The following is a 14770-nucleotide window of genomic DNA, read 5'->3' as shown; positions in this document are numbered from 1 at the left end:
GATCAAAAATTGTGGAAAATTTTCACAAAAGACTACTGAAGAAATTCAAGATTGGTTTTATTAATGTAGAGGAGTCCAAATATCTATCCAAATTAAAAGTAGGAAAATTAGCAGGATCTCTCTTTTCCCATGAATCAAGAATCAACATGGAGGCAGAGTCCTTATATCATGCCTTCAAGACTCATGCATCCATTAGTAGAGGAAAATATAGAGGAACGTAGAGGTAATTACCAAGTATAAAGAAGAACTACATAAAATAGTCAAGGCAACAAAATCAACCTAGTTACTCTTGGAATCAGAGGGGAAAATGTACAAGATGGAAAAACAAGTCCAATGTACAATGTTATTATTGTAAAAAGCATGAAAACTATGAAAGTGAATGTTGGAAGAAGAAATCATATTTGAATAAGGGCGGGGTGAATGCGTCCAACATTAAAGATAAGACATCTAAGTCCATGTTCATCACATGCGAAATTTCTAATGAATATCAAAACAAGGATGACATTTATTTATTGGTAATAATATGCGTTGATCATACATAAAGTAACAGAACATTGTTTTCTAGTATTGGTAGACCTATTCAATCTAGAATTACTTTAGGAGATGACTATCATGTCAAGGCCATAGGTAAAGGTGTGAATATTTTCCTAACTAAGAAAAATGCAAATAAATATATTTGTGATGTCTTTTATGTACCGAATCTTAACATAATTGGTTAGGTAGTGGATAACTGATTCAACATGGTTATGACATTATATCTAAGGACTTCACATTCACAATCTTAGTTAAATCACCTTGTACAAGACATATTGCAAAGGTCTAAATGAATAAGAACATAATTTTCCCATTAAATATGAGAACATCTCATGTATGGTTTCCTACCTTTTATGAGACTTAGTCTCTAGTAGAAAAAATGAATAGTTAAGGGAGTTACCATATTGAATGAGGAAACCATCACTTGTGGAAGTTGCATTATTTGAAAGCATAAAAGAGATGATTTTCAAAAAGCCTCCTAAAAAACCAAGTAATATCTAGAATGTTTCCATATAAATCCATGTGGACCAATCCAAACTCATTCCAATGTTAGAAGTTTTTTATTCTGACATTTATTAATGATTTTATGAGGAAATTTTGGATTTATTTACTTAAAAGAAAATTAATTAAATTCATAATTAATATGTCAAAGTGCTCAGCTCATATGGAGGAGAAGGGTATGACTCAAAGGTTTTCACAAAATTTCATAGACAATAAGGAATTATAAGGTAGTTTACCACTATATATACACCACAACATAATAGAATGGATAAATGGAAGTATTATACCATTATGAACATGGAAAGGAGTGTGATAAAAGCTATCAATTTTCCTAATTATTTTTTGGGTAAGGCTATTGTTCATTCAGTCTACATAGTCAGCAGAACTCCAACAAATAATGTGAAAAGTAAAGTTCCTCAAGAAGCATGGAGTGGCATAGAATCAAGTGTTTCCCCTTTCATAATTTTTGGTTGTATTTCCTATGGACATGTCCCTAATTAACTAAGAGAGAAACTTGACAATAAGAGTGAAAAATACATTTTCATTGGGTACAATGAACAATCTAGATAAATATAAACCATACACTCTAATCGATATGAAATATGTGGTGAGAAAGGATGTAAAATTCATAAGAAATATCTAGGAGATAAAGAGAATGAAGTAATAGATAGTAGTATTCCATCTCTCCTAGTAAATGAACAAGTGGAAAATTTGAGATAGCAAGTCCCTCTGTTGAGCAGAAATAAGAAGTTAGTTCTTCCTTTAGTAAATGTCAACAAACTCTGAGAGAAATAAGAGAAATAGTATATTGTAAATTATATTTAATAGTGAGAAGGTATAGCAATGTCCCCTGTGTTCCCAATTGGTTTTCATTCAATATCTACTCCAAAGTTTAACACCCTTGAGTTTAGAAAGGTCTATCACTACCTCAATGAGGTATTCCCCAACACGTATGAAACTTATGAAGAAATTTTATATGTGAAGGAAATACCATAACCATTTACATCCTTAGCAACATTCTCCAACAGCCAATCACAAATAATTGCTTCACACCATCAATGTACATGAAACACTAACTATATTTTTTGATGTATTGGTGTGCCAAACAAATTTTCACACTGAAATATCAAATCTCAGAGCTAAAAACTATCTTTAGGAGTTCTAACTGGAGTAAATGATAATTCTCCTTTGAATATTGAAAACCCTTTGAACATATGATCCCTCACGAAATTTTGTACCAAAATATTGAGAGATACGACTTTCAAATCAGTGGTGCAGTAACTCTCAATAAGGAACAATGGAGGAACTATAATTATAGAAATGCATTTGTATAATATTGAATTAGAAAGTAACCTTGATGGAAGAAAATAATTTATATTTGTTGCAATGAGAAACTTCGCATTTAATGTCTCGTTAATTTTTTGCACCTAGTGATGAGGATGACTTTTTTTAGGAAGGATATCTCTATAAATGTAATGCAACATACTCTCAAACATTATTGTCTTTATCCCCTAATCACTTAAAATTTATACTTTCGACATAATACATCAATAAAACCCCATGGTCCATTGCATTTTTGAAACATCAATTGTAATGATACACATGATGAGAACAATAATCCACACCATTTCCATACCAAGCGAGGCAATGTTTGTTGAGGAAAATCACTAACTCAAGAGCCAAAGTAGCCAAATGCGGTATTGATGGGGATGATCTAAGAGATTAATTAGAACTAATACTATTGATCAAATAAAATCACAACAATACATTTTGAGACATTTTAATACCCATCTAGATATTATTTGCAATTGAATATGAACCATATATAAAAGCTATTAATTTTAACTAGAATTTGTACAACTTTTAGATGAATAACACATGCATTTATGGGACTTCTTTCTCTATGAATAATGGAACCTATATACATAAGAAATAGCTCACCTATTGAGTTGTCCAAAAATTTATCACTGAAAACACATGGGGAGGAGACCTCGACCTCGAGCTCAATCATTGACCCTAGCAAGCTATTCTAATAGTGAAAGATCACATGTACGACACTTTTACATGATCTTGTATAGCATCGGACTTGATGTAAATTATAATACCTATGTGCAAGAAAACAAGGTTTTAATAAAAAAACATCTAAAACTTCAGATATTTTACTTAAAAAATACCAATCATATTATAATACAGCCCATATTCATACCTACAAGAATTTAATACAATCCATTCACATTCATAACTGTAGAATTTAATAATCTCGTATGAAGACTCATGACTTTTCTTGATCACTAGTTTGTATAGGCATATGCAAATGCATGGATCATGGGGATTAGGTTTAGAATTCGATATTTGATATTGATCTCAATTAAGAGTTTTTTTGGGTTTATTAGTTTTTTGAATCAATGTAGGAAAATTATATATATATATATGTGTGTGTGTGTGTGTGTGTGTGTGTGTGGTTTATTTTTTCTAATCAATGCGTGAGAATTATATATTTTGAGTACACAAATGATATTAATAAAAAAAATTATTATAATATTTTTTTAAAATATTTTATTATAATTTAAAAAAAAAATTAGATTATTTCTTATTTTATATAAATATATTTTAATAAAATTTTAGCTTGGAAAATATAATTTTTATTTGTCTTGGATTTTAGGTAAAGGATCGTGTTCTTGTTCTTGAGGAGTTGTTTAGATGATTTTTAATTTACTGTTTGGTTGAGATATTTACTCAACTAAGTGATTATATGGTTAAGATAAAATTTCTATATTTAACTCATGTATTTATATGTGTTTAATCTAATGTAAGTGATAAATTCTAATGTGCAATTAAATTTTCAAATTAGTATAAAAGCGAGTAACTCTATCGATAACTCCATAAAAGAAAATTCGAGCATAATGAGAGAGTTATTTGCTATCTGATTAGAAAAGGGGTGTGTTAAAATAAATTATTTTGTATGTAATTTATGTTGTGAAGTTTTTTATCTTTTTGGTGTGTAAGTGTGCAGAGTATTGAAAACAACAGTCGCACTCTCTTAAGAGATGCGTCTAGAATTTGAATGCACTAGTGAGTACTGAAGCCTAGCGATAAAGTAAGACTGATCACTGTGCTGTTGGTACGAGGATTATAGTCCTCACAATTTAAATCCTGCTCCAGTAATACACATCCTATAATGTTGCATGGTTTCCCCTCCATGATATGCCAAGAGGGATCCTTCAACATAGATAGGGATTACGAAACTTGGAATATGATTGGTGGCAGGGGATCATATGTTGAAGTTGCTGCCCAATTGTTCTGGCAGTTAGATCGGCGGACAAGTAACCAATGACAGAGAATTTTTATCGGATTCTAGTAATTGGCCTAGGAAATCATGGCCTACAACTGCAATAATTCATTGACACAGCTAACAATATGATTGACGAAGTTGAAGATAGGGTCCTGTTGTGAATTGATATTGTTGCAAATAGTTGTTGTTTCTTCTGTTGCAAGAGTGAGTCATGCATGAGATCTACGTGAGTGTTCACAATTTATGTGTACACATGAGGCATAAGTTGGACATCATACATTTGAAAAGTCATAAACTTGTATGAATGAGTCCCTTTTGTCTTAGTGCAATAGAGGCATGGTATAAATGAAGTTGTTGTCGAGCAGTGTTTATCAATGATATAGGAGAACACGAACCTAGAAGAAGAGACTGCTGATGAGGACCTCATTCTTAGAATAGAATTGGACCTAGCAAGGAGATTCTTAAATCTATTAAACTTGGAGGAAAGCAAAGTGGAGCTAGTGTATACGTTAAGATGGTGTTCCATTGTTTTAATTGTTTGCAGAGTTGGCATAATGACTAAGACCAAACCAATCACGTTGTCAGCAAAGCAGTAATTCCTATTATTACCGAGTAAGCAAATTGGTTTAATGGTCTGGAGGGATTTATAGAAAGAATCAAGTGCAGGTAAAATCTTAATATGGATGGTTATCGAGTTAGTTTGACAATTGTGGATCTAGGGAAGGATCCCTCATTTGTTGAAGATGTGAGAGTGGCGTTCTGGTGAGGTTATGCGACAATTTGGGATGTTGTTTAGTAATTGACTGTGGAAGATCCATCATTCGGGAGTTCAAGGGTGGAACTTGGGAATCCAATTTGCCTACTACATTTTTTCAAGGGTTAAGAGACAAATTCATGGAGTTAGTAGCATAGAATATTTCGAATTGATAATGATGGAAAATTATAATGGTTGACAGAATCATGTATGCGCATGACATCCTAGTAGACTAGTGGTTGTGACGGTTGCAGCAGTTGGGCACTCATGCATTCTAGTGGATGGTTGTTCCTTTATATGGGCGTAGACATATTCTTTTGTCATGTTTGAAAACACCTAGAATTAAGAGGGTGACTTGGAAAATATAATTCTTACTTGTCTTGGTTTCTAAGTAAAGGATTTTGCTCCTGTTATTTAGGAGTTGTTTAGATGATTCGTAGTTTAGTGTTTGGTTGAGATATTTACTCAACTAACTAAGTGATTGTGTGGTTAAGATAGAATTTCTATCTTTAGCCAGTGATTAATGTGTTTATATGTGTGTTTAGTATAATGTAAGTGGTAAATTTTGGTGTGTAATTATATTTTCAAATCTTTATAGTTTTTAAGAAAAAATAATTATCATTTTTCATATTAAATTTTAAATCATCTAAATTAATCCAGTTCAAAAAACTTTAATTTAAATATTACATTTATGTAAAAATATTTCTTATATTCAACTCTACATATTTACAATTCGATATAAAATTTAAAAATATAAAACCTCTTATTTAAACTTCCATATAAACTTTTATGTAAAAAAACCTAAAGTCCTTGATATATTGGTTTACTCATTTGAAATTGCTCATTATATTTTGTAATGTCTTGTCTTGTCCTATCTTATCCTGTAAACATTTTGACTCGGTCAAATTACAAAAATAAAAATAAGATAAAATAAAATTAATAATGTGAAAACATTTTTACTCGGTCATAATAAAATAAAAATAATGTTAAAAAAAATTCATGATATTCGCCCTGGATATTGGGGCATGGTATGAGAACCTATGGTATTAACCCATAGTATTCATACATAATATAGCCTATTTAATGGGGGAAATTAAACCAGCTTAGATCTACCAAGCACTGACATAAAATAACATATTATGAAGTGGAAAAATTAATTGCGTACTAAGGGATAAGGACTTGCATAAATTTTGGTGGGTAGTACCAAGTAGTAAGTTTGCACATTTAATGGTGGTTAAGTATATTTGTTTACATCTTATTCCTATCCATTTTTTATGCAAATGCTTCCTTGATATGGATGGTAAGTATGTCATTTATGTGAGTACGACTATTTTCAACATTTTTAATTTTAAACAGTTTTACAATTAATAATGAAAAGTCATGGCATGAATATCTAGCAATTACCTCCATAATGTGAGGAATCACATTTTGGCATAAATATATCAATTACATCTATAATTAGAGGAATAATATTCTATTGTGTATTTACTTATTTTATTTTTTCAACTATAAAATTTCTTTAGACCTAATAGCCTTTTTCATCCCATTTTTTGTGATTAGTTTTAAATAAAATCCAACTTGAATTTAAGTTATAAAATTAGAGTGCCCCCAAGTTGACCATGGTTGGTTATGGTTGACCATGGTTGACCATGATTGATATTATAAGCCCAAGTTAATAATAAACCCAAGGGATTGATATTATGAACCTGTTGTATCTCTGAGATGATAATGGTAAGCTATCATGCCAAAGCATCTAAAATGTTTTGAACGTTTTGTTAATTTTGGAGGACCAATGTATGAAACAGATTTATAATAGTGATGCCAACCTTTTCTAATAATACTAATACTTAAAAAAATGGATTCTATTAAAATCCACACAGTAATTAAGCTTATCTCGTGATGAGTAGAAATAGAAAGATGATATGGCTATTATAGTTTTTAAATAGAAAATAAAATAACCATAAGAAAAACCTTCAAACAATGTTCATAAAGTTTTAACAAAATATGCCCAAGATTACAAAGAGACTGATAATTTTACGATTTAGAGGGAATTACTTAAACAAACAGTTTATGTAATTCATTATCTTTATATCTGATCACTTCAAAGAGTTTCTAGGAGTAATTGAGACACAACTGCTCCTACTTGGTTATCTTTGTAAAACTTAATAATATGAAGAAAACACAGTGAATGAAAACTGGAAAAAATTACAAGGAATACGAAACTGTATGAATCAAAATTTAGAATCCTTTGCTTTTCTATTAGTGATTCAGAAAAAGCTGAGTACATTCAGTGCTTACAAATGTTTCTTCAAGGGTGCAACCCTTAATAACTCGTGAAAGAGAGTTATTTATACAAGTTTTAGTGTTAAGAAAATATCTTAAAATTTTTTACAAAAATAGCTTAAAACAAAATTAGAAAAGTGAACTAATAGTCAATCTGTCACTATTTAGGTGTCGAATTGTTGATGATTGTTCCCCAAAATTCCGAATGTTGTTGATCTCTCTTTCAATAAAGTAAATCAGTTAATTGTTCACAACATTTTTCATTTGGGATAGATAACTTAATTACCCTTCGATAAAACTCATCCATTTCTATATATTTAGTAAAAGTAGGTTTTACTAAAAATATGTGTTTTACTTCATTAAGGATGAAAAAGGTATCTCATAGTATGTTCAACACAAGATTTGGTGTTACTGTACCTTTTATATTTGAAACTGTAGCCGCATTGGCTGCAACTTCTCTAAGCTTCCGGACATAGTCTTCAATAGGCATTAACTTATCATTTATCACAAATATGGAGGGCAAACCCTTGTTGGTCAAGGATTCCAACCTGCTGAAAAAATGTTGAACTATGACATTGACATTGTTGCACTTTTCCTTCAACTAAAGAATGAGATTTTTCTTTGTAATAACTTTCTTCACTTCGAGTATGGCTGTTTTCGTGTCATCAATACCCAATTATTCAAGCTCATAGATGTATTTAGAATTTAGAAACTTAATTATTTCAATTGTAGGGGATGACTGTTCTTCCCTTCCTGATTTGTCTATCGTTTCCTATGCAATTGGAGTTTGTATATTTGAAGTAGATATTGCATGTTCTTCAGCTGTGTGATGATATGGAGTAAATTTAATTTCTATTCTAAGTTTTGAAATCACTCCCATTGGGTCATAAGACTAGGTAAAGCCAAGGCCAAACTTCACATCTTTCAATAACCTGCCTGCTTCTTCTCTTGCTACTCTAGTGTTATAGATGAATGGACCAACCTGAGTCCTTAGCTTAAACTGTGATTTCTTCTTTGCAGCCACAAAATGCACTTCATCTGCATTGAGCATCTGCCTAATATATTATAATGCAAAAATTCTCATAGGGAGGTACTTAGGCAGCTTATAAGGTGGAAGCTCACAACCATAGACTCTGATTTCTGAATAATTTTGGTAAAGTTACCAATCTCCTATTGTTGCTTGGTCAACTAGCTACAAAACTTTTACAATTTCATCACTAATTCTTGGTTCTAGATTGTTGCTCACAAGATTAATGGCTTGATGAACAAACAATTCTATGAATTGTTTATATGGAAATTATTCTTTCTCTTTCATTCCCATAGAAGTCTAAAAGATAATTGATTATTGGTTCCATTCTTCATCTAGCTTCTGTAAAGTGAATGGAAACTTGTCTCCGTGAAAATAGATAAAAGGATATACAAGTATTGAAGCATACTTGATTACCTCTTGAGTATTGAACTAGATAAATTTTTCATGAATGGCCTTAGCTAGAAATTGACTAAAGTTAAAAAGAAAAGTGGGTTTGGAACCAGCAGAAAAGATAGACAAGAAACCAATGATGGATTCATTTACATATTGGTCAGAATAGTAACGAAGGAGATAAGAGAGAATGGTGGTAATTTTCTTGGTTCTGTATGGGAATATAGATGAATCATAGGGAGCATTTATTTTAGGCAAAGGGTTATCTACGACTAGGAAAAGTTCTAGGGTTTGAGCTCTTTTAGTGAAATCCAATTTCTGATAGGCTTCTGTTAGGCTATCATGAGAAAAAGGAGTGTTTGGCACAATAGTTGGGGCCTGCAACATCTAGTCAATGGACTGAGCATTAATGAGCACACGATTTTTATTGTAGGTGAGATAATAGCTCTTTGACTGGGGTCATAAGATGCTTGACATTTTCTAAAAAATTCAAGTGCTCTATGGGTTTGAGGGAAGATGTAATGAGGAAGATGGGAGACCCAAAGTCCAATTTCGTCTATTTGATCAATGAATTGGTCCTCCATCCACCAATAGATGTCAAACAAGTCAAATTTGGTGATGCAGCCCAGGCCGCTCCTACCAGGATCCTTCCGACATCCGTGCATATAAAACATGCACCTCAATACACGTTAGAGTGTACACTTGAATTTTCGGAAGCTTACTTCAAATCGTTGTAATCTCATGATTTATAACATGCTTGTTTAACACATAATGCTTAAACCCATACCTGTTTAACACACGGTGCTATAATAACCATTCTCGTGCTCTTCATGAAATCCTTTTAAAAGAACCATATGATTTGTGGACTTACGCACATAGATCACATGTGCATTCATGTTATATACGCCACAGCATACGCTCCCTTCCTCCTTGATATCGCGTCGGAAATATAGGTTGGACCGCTATCATGTACAAAGACTCGTTTATATGTATATTTCACTGGCTTACAGCTATATATCTTTGCCTCTGTGTTGCTTGCTTAACAACCAACTGGTCCGATACGCTCATCCGCAGTATATCTTTGGTAGGGGCGCAACGCTTCAAGGAGGAATCGCTGTGTATATTCGCCTTACTTAACTTGAAGCCTGTTATCCTTTAACAGCAATTTATCAATGCACATACATGCGTTCAAACCAGTGATCGTTGATTACTCTATCACACGATGGACAACTTCAAGAAGTCTTCGACGCTGGTTGAGGTCTCAATCAGGAATGATAAAGCTTCAAGTATAAACAGAGATGGGGATTTAAGAATTCTGCGAGGGAAATATTCAATTCAACGCAGTATTTCCTCAGAAAACACCTGCGTAACTGTAGTATCCAAGGCAATGTATCATCACACGCAAGGTAAGCGGATTTAATGATCAACACACACATCAATAGCGTATTGAGAAATGAAAGGCTAAGGCATATTCAATAATTAACACATACAACAATTGCGCATTGAGAAAAATAGAACCATCAGCACCCATGTTATTTCAACATTATATAACATCGATTTCTGCAACCATGTGCAGAACCACATCTCAGAATTTATCAAACGAAACATGTTCGTATCGAATTGAATTTGTCATATTCATATTTACAATAAAACAAACATTCACATAGAGTTTTCTTCATGACCAGATACGCAAATCTATGGCCCTTGTACAAACTGCCTGAAGGCTCCCAAGGAGAATCCTTGCTCACTTCTCACACTCACTCCTTCTCAATGCCTTTGAGCTCCATAATTTATTAAACTTAGCATGATCTAAAAATCCTAAAATCACTCAACTAAAGCTCTAAGACTCTACATGCAATGCATACATATGGCAAAAGCATCTTTTCAGCTTTATTCCGTCTTTTTCCCTGTTCTAAAATAGAAAAGCTTTCCTTATCACTTAATGGTCCCTATCCATTCTTTTTATGCCTAAAAGCTCTCCTAGTTTTATTTATTTATTTTGAGAATATCTAATTAAAGCCTAAATATTAAACTAATTCCACAATTTCATGACCCCTATGTCTATTATTTACAATAATTTCCCTTTTGGCTGAATGCTCCCGCATCATACTCCCAAGGTAGAAAAATTTCATGATCTCCTGATCATGTGTTCAGATCTATGTTTGCCTGGATCCCATATCTTGTACTGTAACTTTGCATTTGCTGCTGCTTTTGTCTGTTGTTCTTCTCCAGGTCTCCACACTTTATGCTGCTTTGCTCCACTAGTTGTACTCTTGCAATCTTCTGTTGTCTTCCTCTTGCTGCTTCTGCTACTTCTCTTCTTTGCTGATGTCTTTTTCTGAGACACTTTCAGCATGATTCTTCTGATTAATTCAATTTCCTTGTCCAATAAATCTTCAAGCTGCTGATTTCTTGCTTCTATGCTGGTCTCTGTTCTGACTGCCACCCGATCATCCACCCCCTCTTGTCTTCTGGAACAGAGAACTTCTTTTCCCTTCAATTGATTGTTCAGCTGAGTCAAATGTCTCTCAGCACCGGCGACAATTCCTGCATTCACAGAACACATGTTAAAATTAAAATCACAAGGCATCAGTGCCTTACTTCCCTCTGCCAGCATCTCAGTATGTTGTTCCATCCCAATCAGCACATCAGTATGTTGATTCTCTCTCACCATGAGACTGTTAGCTAGTCCTTCCTTCGTACCATCTCCTGCTTTATGACTGTCATTCATAAAGACTCTCTTCCCTTGTTTCTTCATCCAATAAGTCCTCTGTCTCTCCAATTCTCTTCTTTGGAGATCTAGTTTCCTATACAATTCAACAACTTCATTAGGAGTAGACCTTGGAAATTTCACATGATTTTCCATACCTCCACTAGTGTTTGACCAATCATCATATGGTCCTTCTCTTTCTGCATCAACATCCTGATTAGACTCCTTCTTCTCCATCTGCTTCTGAGATCTTTCTAACTCATTATCGATCTGAATAGCCTTCAGGTTCAATTCTTCTTGCACAAACTCTAAAGCTTGTTTATCTTCCTATTCTGTACCTGCAAACATGCGCAACTCATTAGTTTTTAAATCATGAGACTTTTCAGTCTTGATTGCTTGCTTCAACATTTTTCTTTTAATATATCTGCATGTGGGAATTTCAAACTCCGACTCTGGCGTAAGAACTCTAAGTCCCTTTTTCAACAAGGCAATCACAATTTGCCTCAACCTCCTCTGCAACTGTCGCCAAATCACTCTCTTTCCCTTCAGTGGAAAGATCCATTTTCTATTTTGATTTTTCTGCTCTTGTAGCCATTCTTCCTGTACCTGCAATTATACCCTCATTACTGCAATATCTCTTTCTCGAACTCCTGTAGTCATCCCATTTCTGTGCCATTTCTATAGACTTCTTCTCTAATTCTCCATGATCAACTTCTCCAGCTGTGTAGAAGACCCATCCACCTTCTGCTTTTCCAGAATAGAATTTTGATTCTGCTGGTCTTTTTCCTTCTTCATGACAATATCAGCCAATTGTCTTTCACCTGCAAACATCCACAAATTGTCAGATTTAAAAATATATGACCCTTTGGTCTTACTTGAAGTTTCAGTCTTCAAGCCTTCATCTTCACTATCTCCCAGAAATTCTCCTTGTTCTGGTTCACAAATGTATTCTTCCATTTCAACTTCCTCTGGACTTATATTCTTGCCATTTACCTTGGCATCCTCTTTCTTATGTCCTCTACCGTGGCTTTTTCCTGAACCTCTGCTATGACTATCAGTAGTCATCTTCTCCTTCGCCATGAGTTCCTCACCTATGAGTTGCATGAAGCCTCTACCACAGCAAACTCTCTTGCTACCACTTACCTCACCAATCCTTCCCTCCGGATCTGGTCTTTTGGTAATCATTGGTCCTCTCCTCGAACCTTTCGAGCGTTCTCCACTACTCTTTCAGGCTTCTCTTATCTGCAACTTTCTTCAACCTCTGTTGATTCTCCTTTGCAACAAACTTCTGCAACAGCTAGTCCTCCTAAGCTCTCCTTACTTAGTCTTTTGGTAAGAACAGTCCTTTGTCTGGAACCTTCTCCTGAGCAACACCTTTGCTCCCTCTAGGCTTCTGCAATCTCCTTCTCTCTCCTGAGAACACTTCAGTTGTCTTCTTTATCCAATTCCTTATTGGATTCTTCAGGTTCACTGCCACTTCTCTGCAACCATAAACTTCAATTCACAAATTTCAAATCAGGAAATCATCTTACCTTTAAGATCTTGCATGATCTCGTCCTCCCTTTATTTCTGCAATCCTGTTCACTCGTGTAGTTTGCATATCAGATTAAAAATCATTCATCACACATTCAAAGAAACACACTTCAGTTCTCGACTGTACTCATTCAATAAAACAAACTTCTTCAACAAGGTATTCCCGCTCTGATACCACCTGATGCAGCCCAGGCCGCAAATACCAGGATCCTCTGACAACCATGCATATAAAACATGCACTTCAACACACGCCAGAGTGTACACTTGAATTTTCGGAAGCTTACTTCAAATCGTTGTAATCTCATGACTTATAACATGCTTGTTTAACACATAATGCTTAAACCCATACCTGTTTAACACACGGTGCTATAATAAACATTCTCGTGCTCTTCATGAAATCCTTTTAAAAGAACCATATGATTTGTGGACTTACGCACACAGATCACATGTGCATTCATGTTATATATGCCACAGCATACTCTCCCTTCCTCCTTGATATCGCGTCGGAAATATAGGCTGGACGGCTATCATGTACAAAGACTCGTTTATATGTATATTGCATCGGCTTACAGCTATATATCTCTGCCTCTATGTTCCTTGCTTAACAAACAACTGGTCCGATACGCTCATCCGCAGTATATCTTTGGTAGGGGCGCAACGCTTCAAGGAGGAATCGCTGTGTATATTCGCCTTACTTAACTTGAAGCCTGTTATCCTTTAACAGTAATTTATCAATGCACATACATGCGTTCAAACCAGTGATCGTTGATTACTCTATCACACGATGGATAGCTTCAAGAAGTCTTTGACGCCGGTTGAGGTCTCAATCAGGAATGATAAAGCTTCAAGTATAAACAGAGATGGGGATTTAAGAATTCTGCGAGGGCAAGATTCAATTCAACGCGGTATTTCCTCAGAAAACATCTGCGTAACTCTAGTATCCAAGGCAATGTATCATCACACGCAAGGTAAGCAGATTTAATGATCAACACACACAGCAATAGCGTATTGAGAAACGAAAGGCTAAGGCGTATTCAATAATTAACACATACAACAATTGCGCATTGAGAAAAATAGAACCATCAGCACCCATGTGATTTCAACATTATATAACATCGATTTCTGCAACCATGTGCAGAACCACATCTCAGAATTTATCAAACGCAACATGTTCGTATCGAATTGAATTTATCATATTCATATTTACAATAAAACAAACATTCACACAGAGTTTTCTTCATGGCTAGATACGCAAATCTATGGCCCTTTTACAAACTGCTCGAAGGCTCCCAAGGAGAATCCTTGCTCACTTCTCACACTCACTCCTTCTCAATGCCTTTGAGCGCCATAATTTATTAAACTTAGCATGATCTAAAAATCCTAAAATCACTCAACTAAAGCTCTAAGACTCTACATGCAATGCATACATATGGAAAAAGCATCTTTTCAGCTTTATTCCGTCTTTTTCCCTGTTCTAAAATAGAAAAGCTTTCCTTATCACTTAATGGTCCCTATCCATTCCTTTTATGCCTAAAATCTCTCCTAGTTTAATTTATTTATTTTGAGAATATCTAATTAAAGCCTAAATATTAAACTAATTCCACAATATCATGACCCCTATGTCTATTATTTACAATAATTTCCCTTTGGGCTGAATGCTCCCGCATCATTTGGGCAAGGACTCATTGATTTTATAGTCTCTGTAAGCCAAATGAGTATGATGGAAATCAACTTGTGGATGAA

The 14770-nt window shown here is 34.2% G+C and overlaps 1 pseudogene; it reads right to left on the bottom strand.

The window, feature by feature from the left end:
* The window catches only part of LOC149207121 (protein disulfide-isomerase-like), a 111345-nt pseudogene extending 99175 nt beyond the window's left edge, over nt 1–12170 (bottom strand).
* Between the last annotated feature and the right edge of the window lie 2600 nt (nt 12171–14770).

This window comes from Pinus tabuliformis, chromosome 1_2, assembly GCF_031772625.1.
Source record: "Pinus tabuliformis cultivar Carrire ecotype Pingquan chromosome 1_2, CPIR1, whole genome shotgun sequence".
NCBI classification, from domain to species: domain Eukaryota; kingdom Viridiplantae; phylum Streptophyta; class Pinopsida; order Pinales; family Pinaceae; genus Pinus; species Pinus tabuliformis.
The sequence above is the reverse complement of the archived record's forward strand: the minus strand, read 5'-3'. Positions and strand labels throughout refer to the sequence as shown.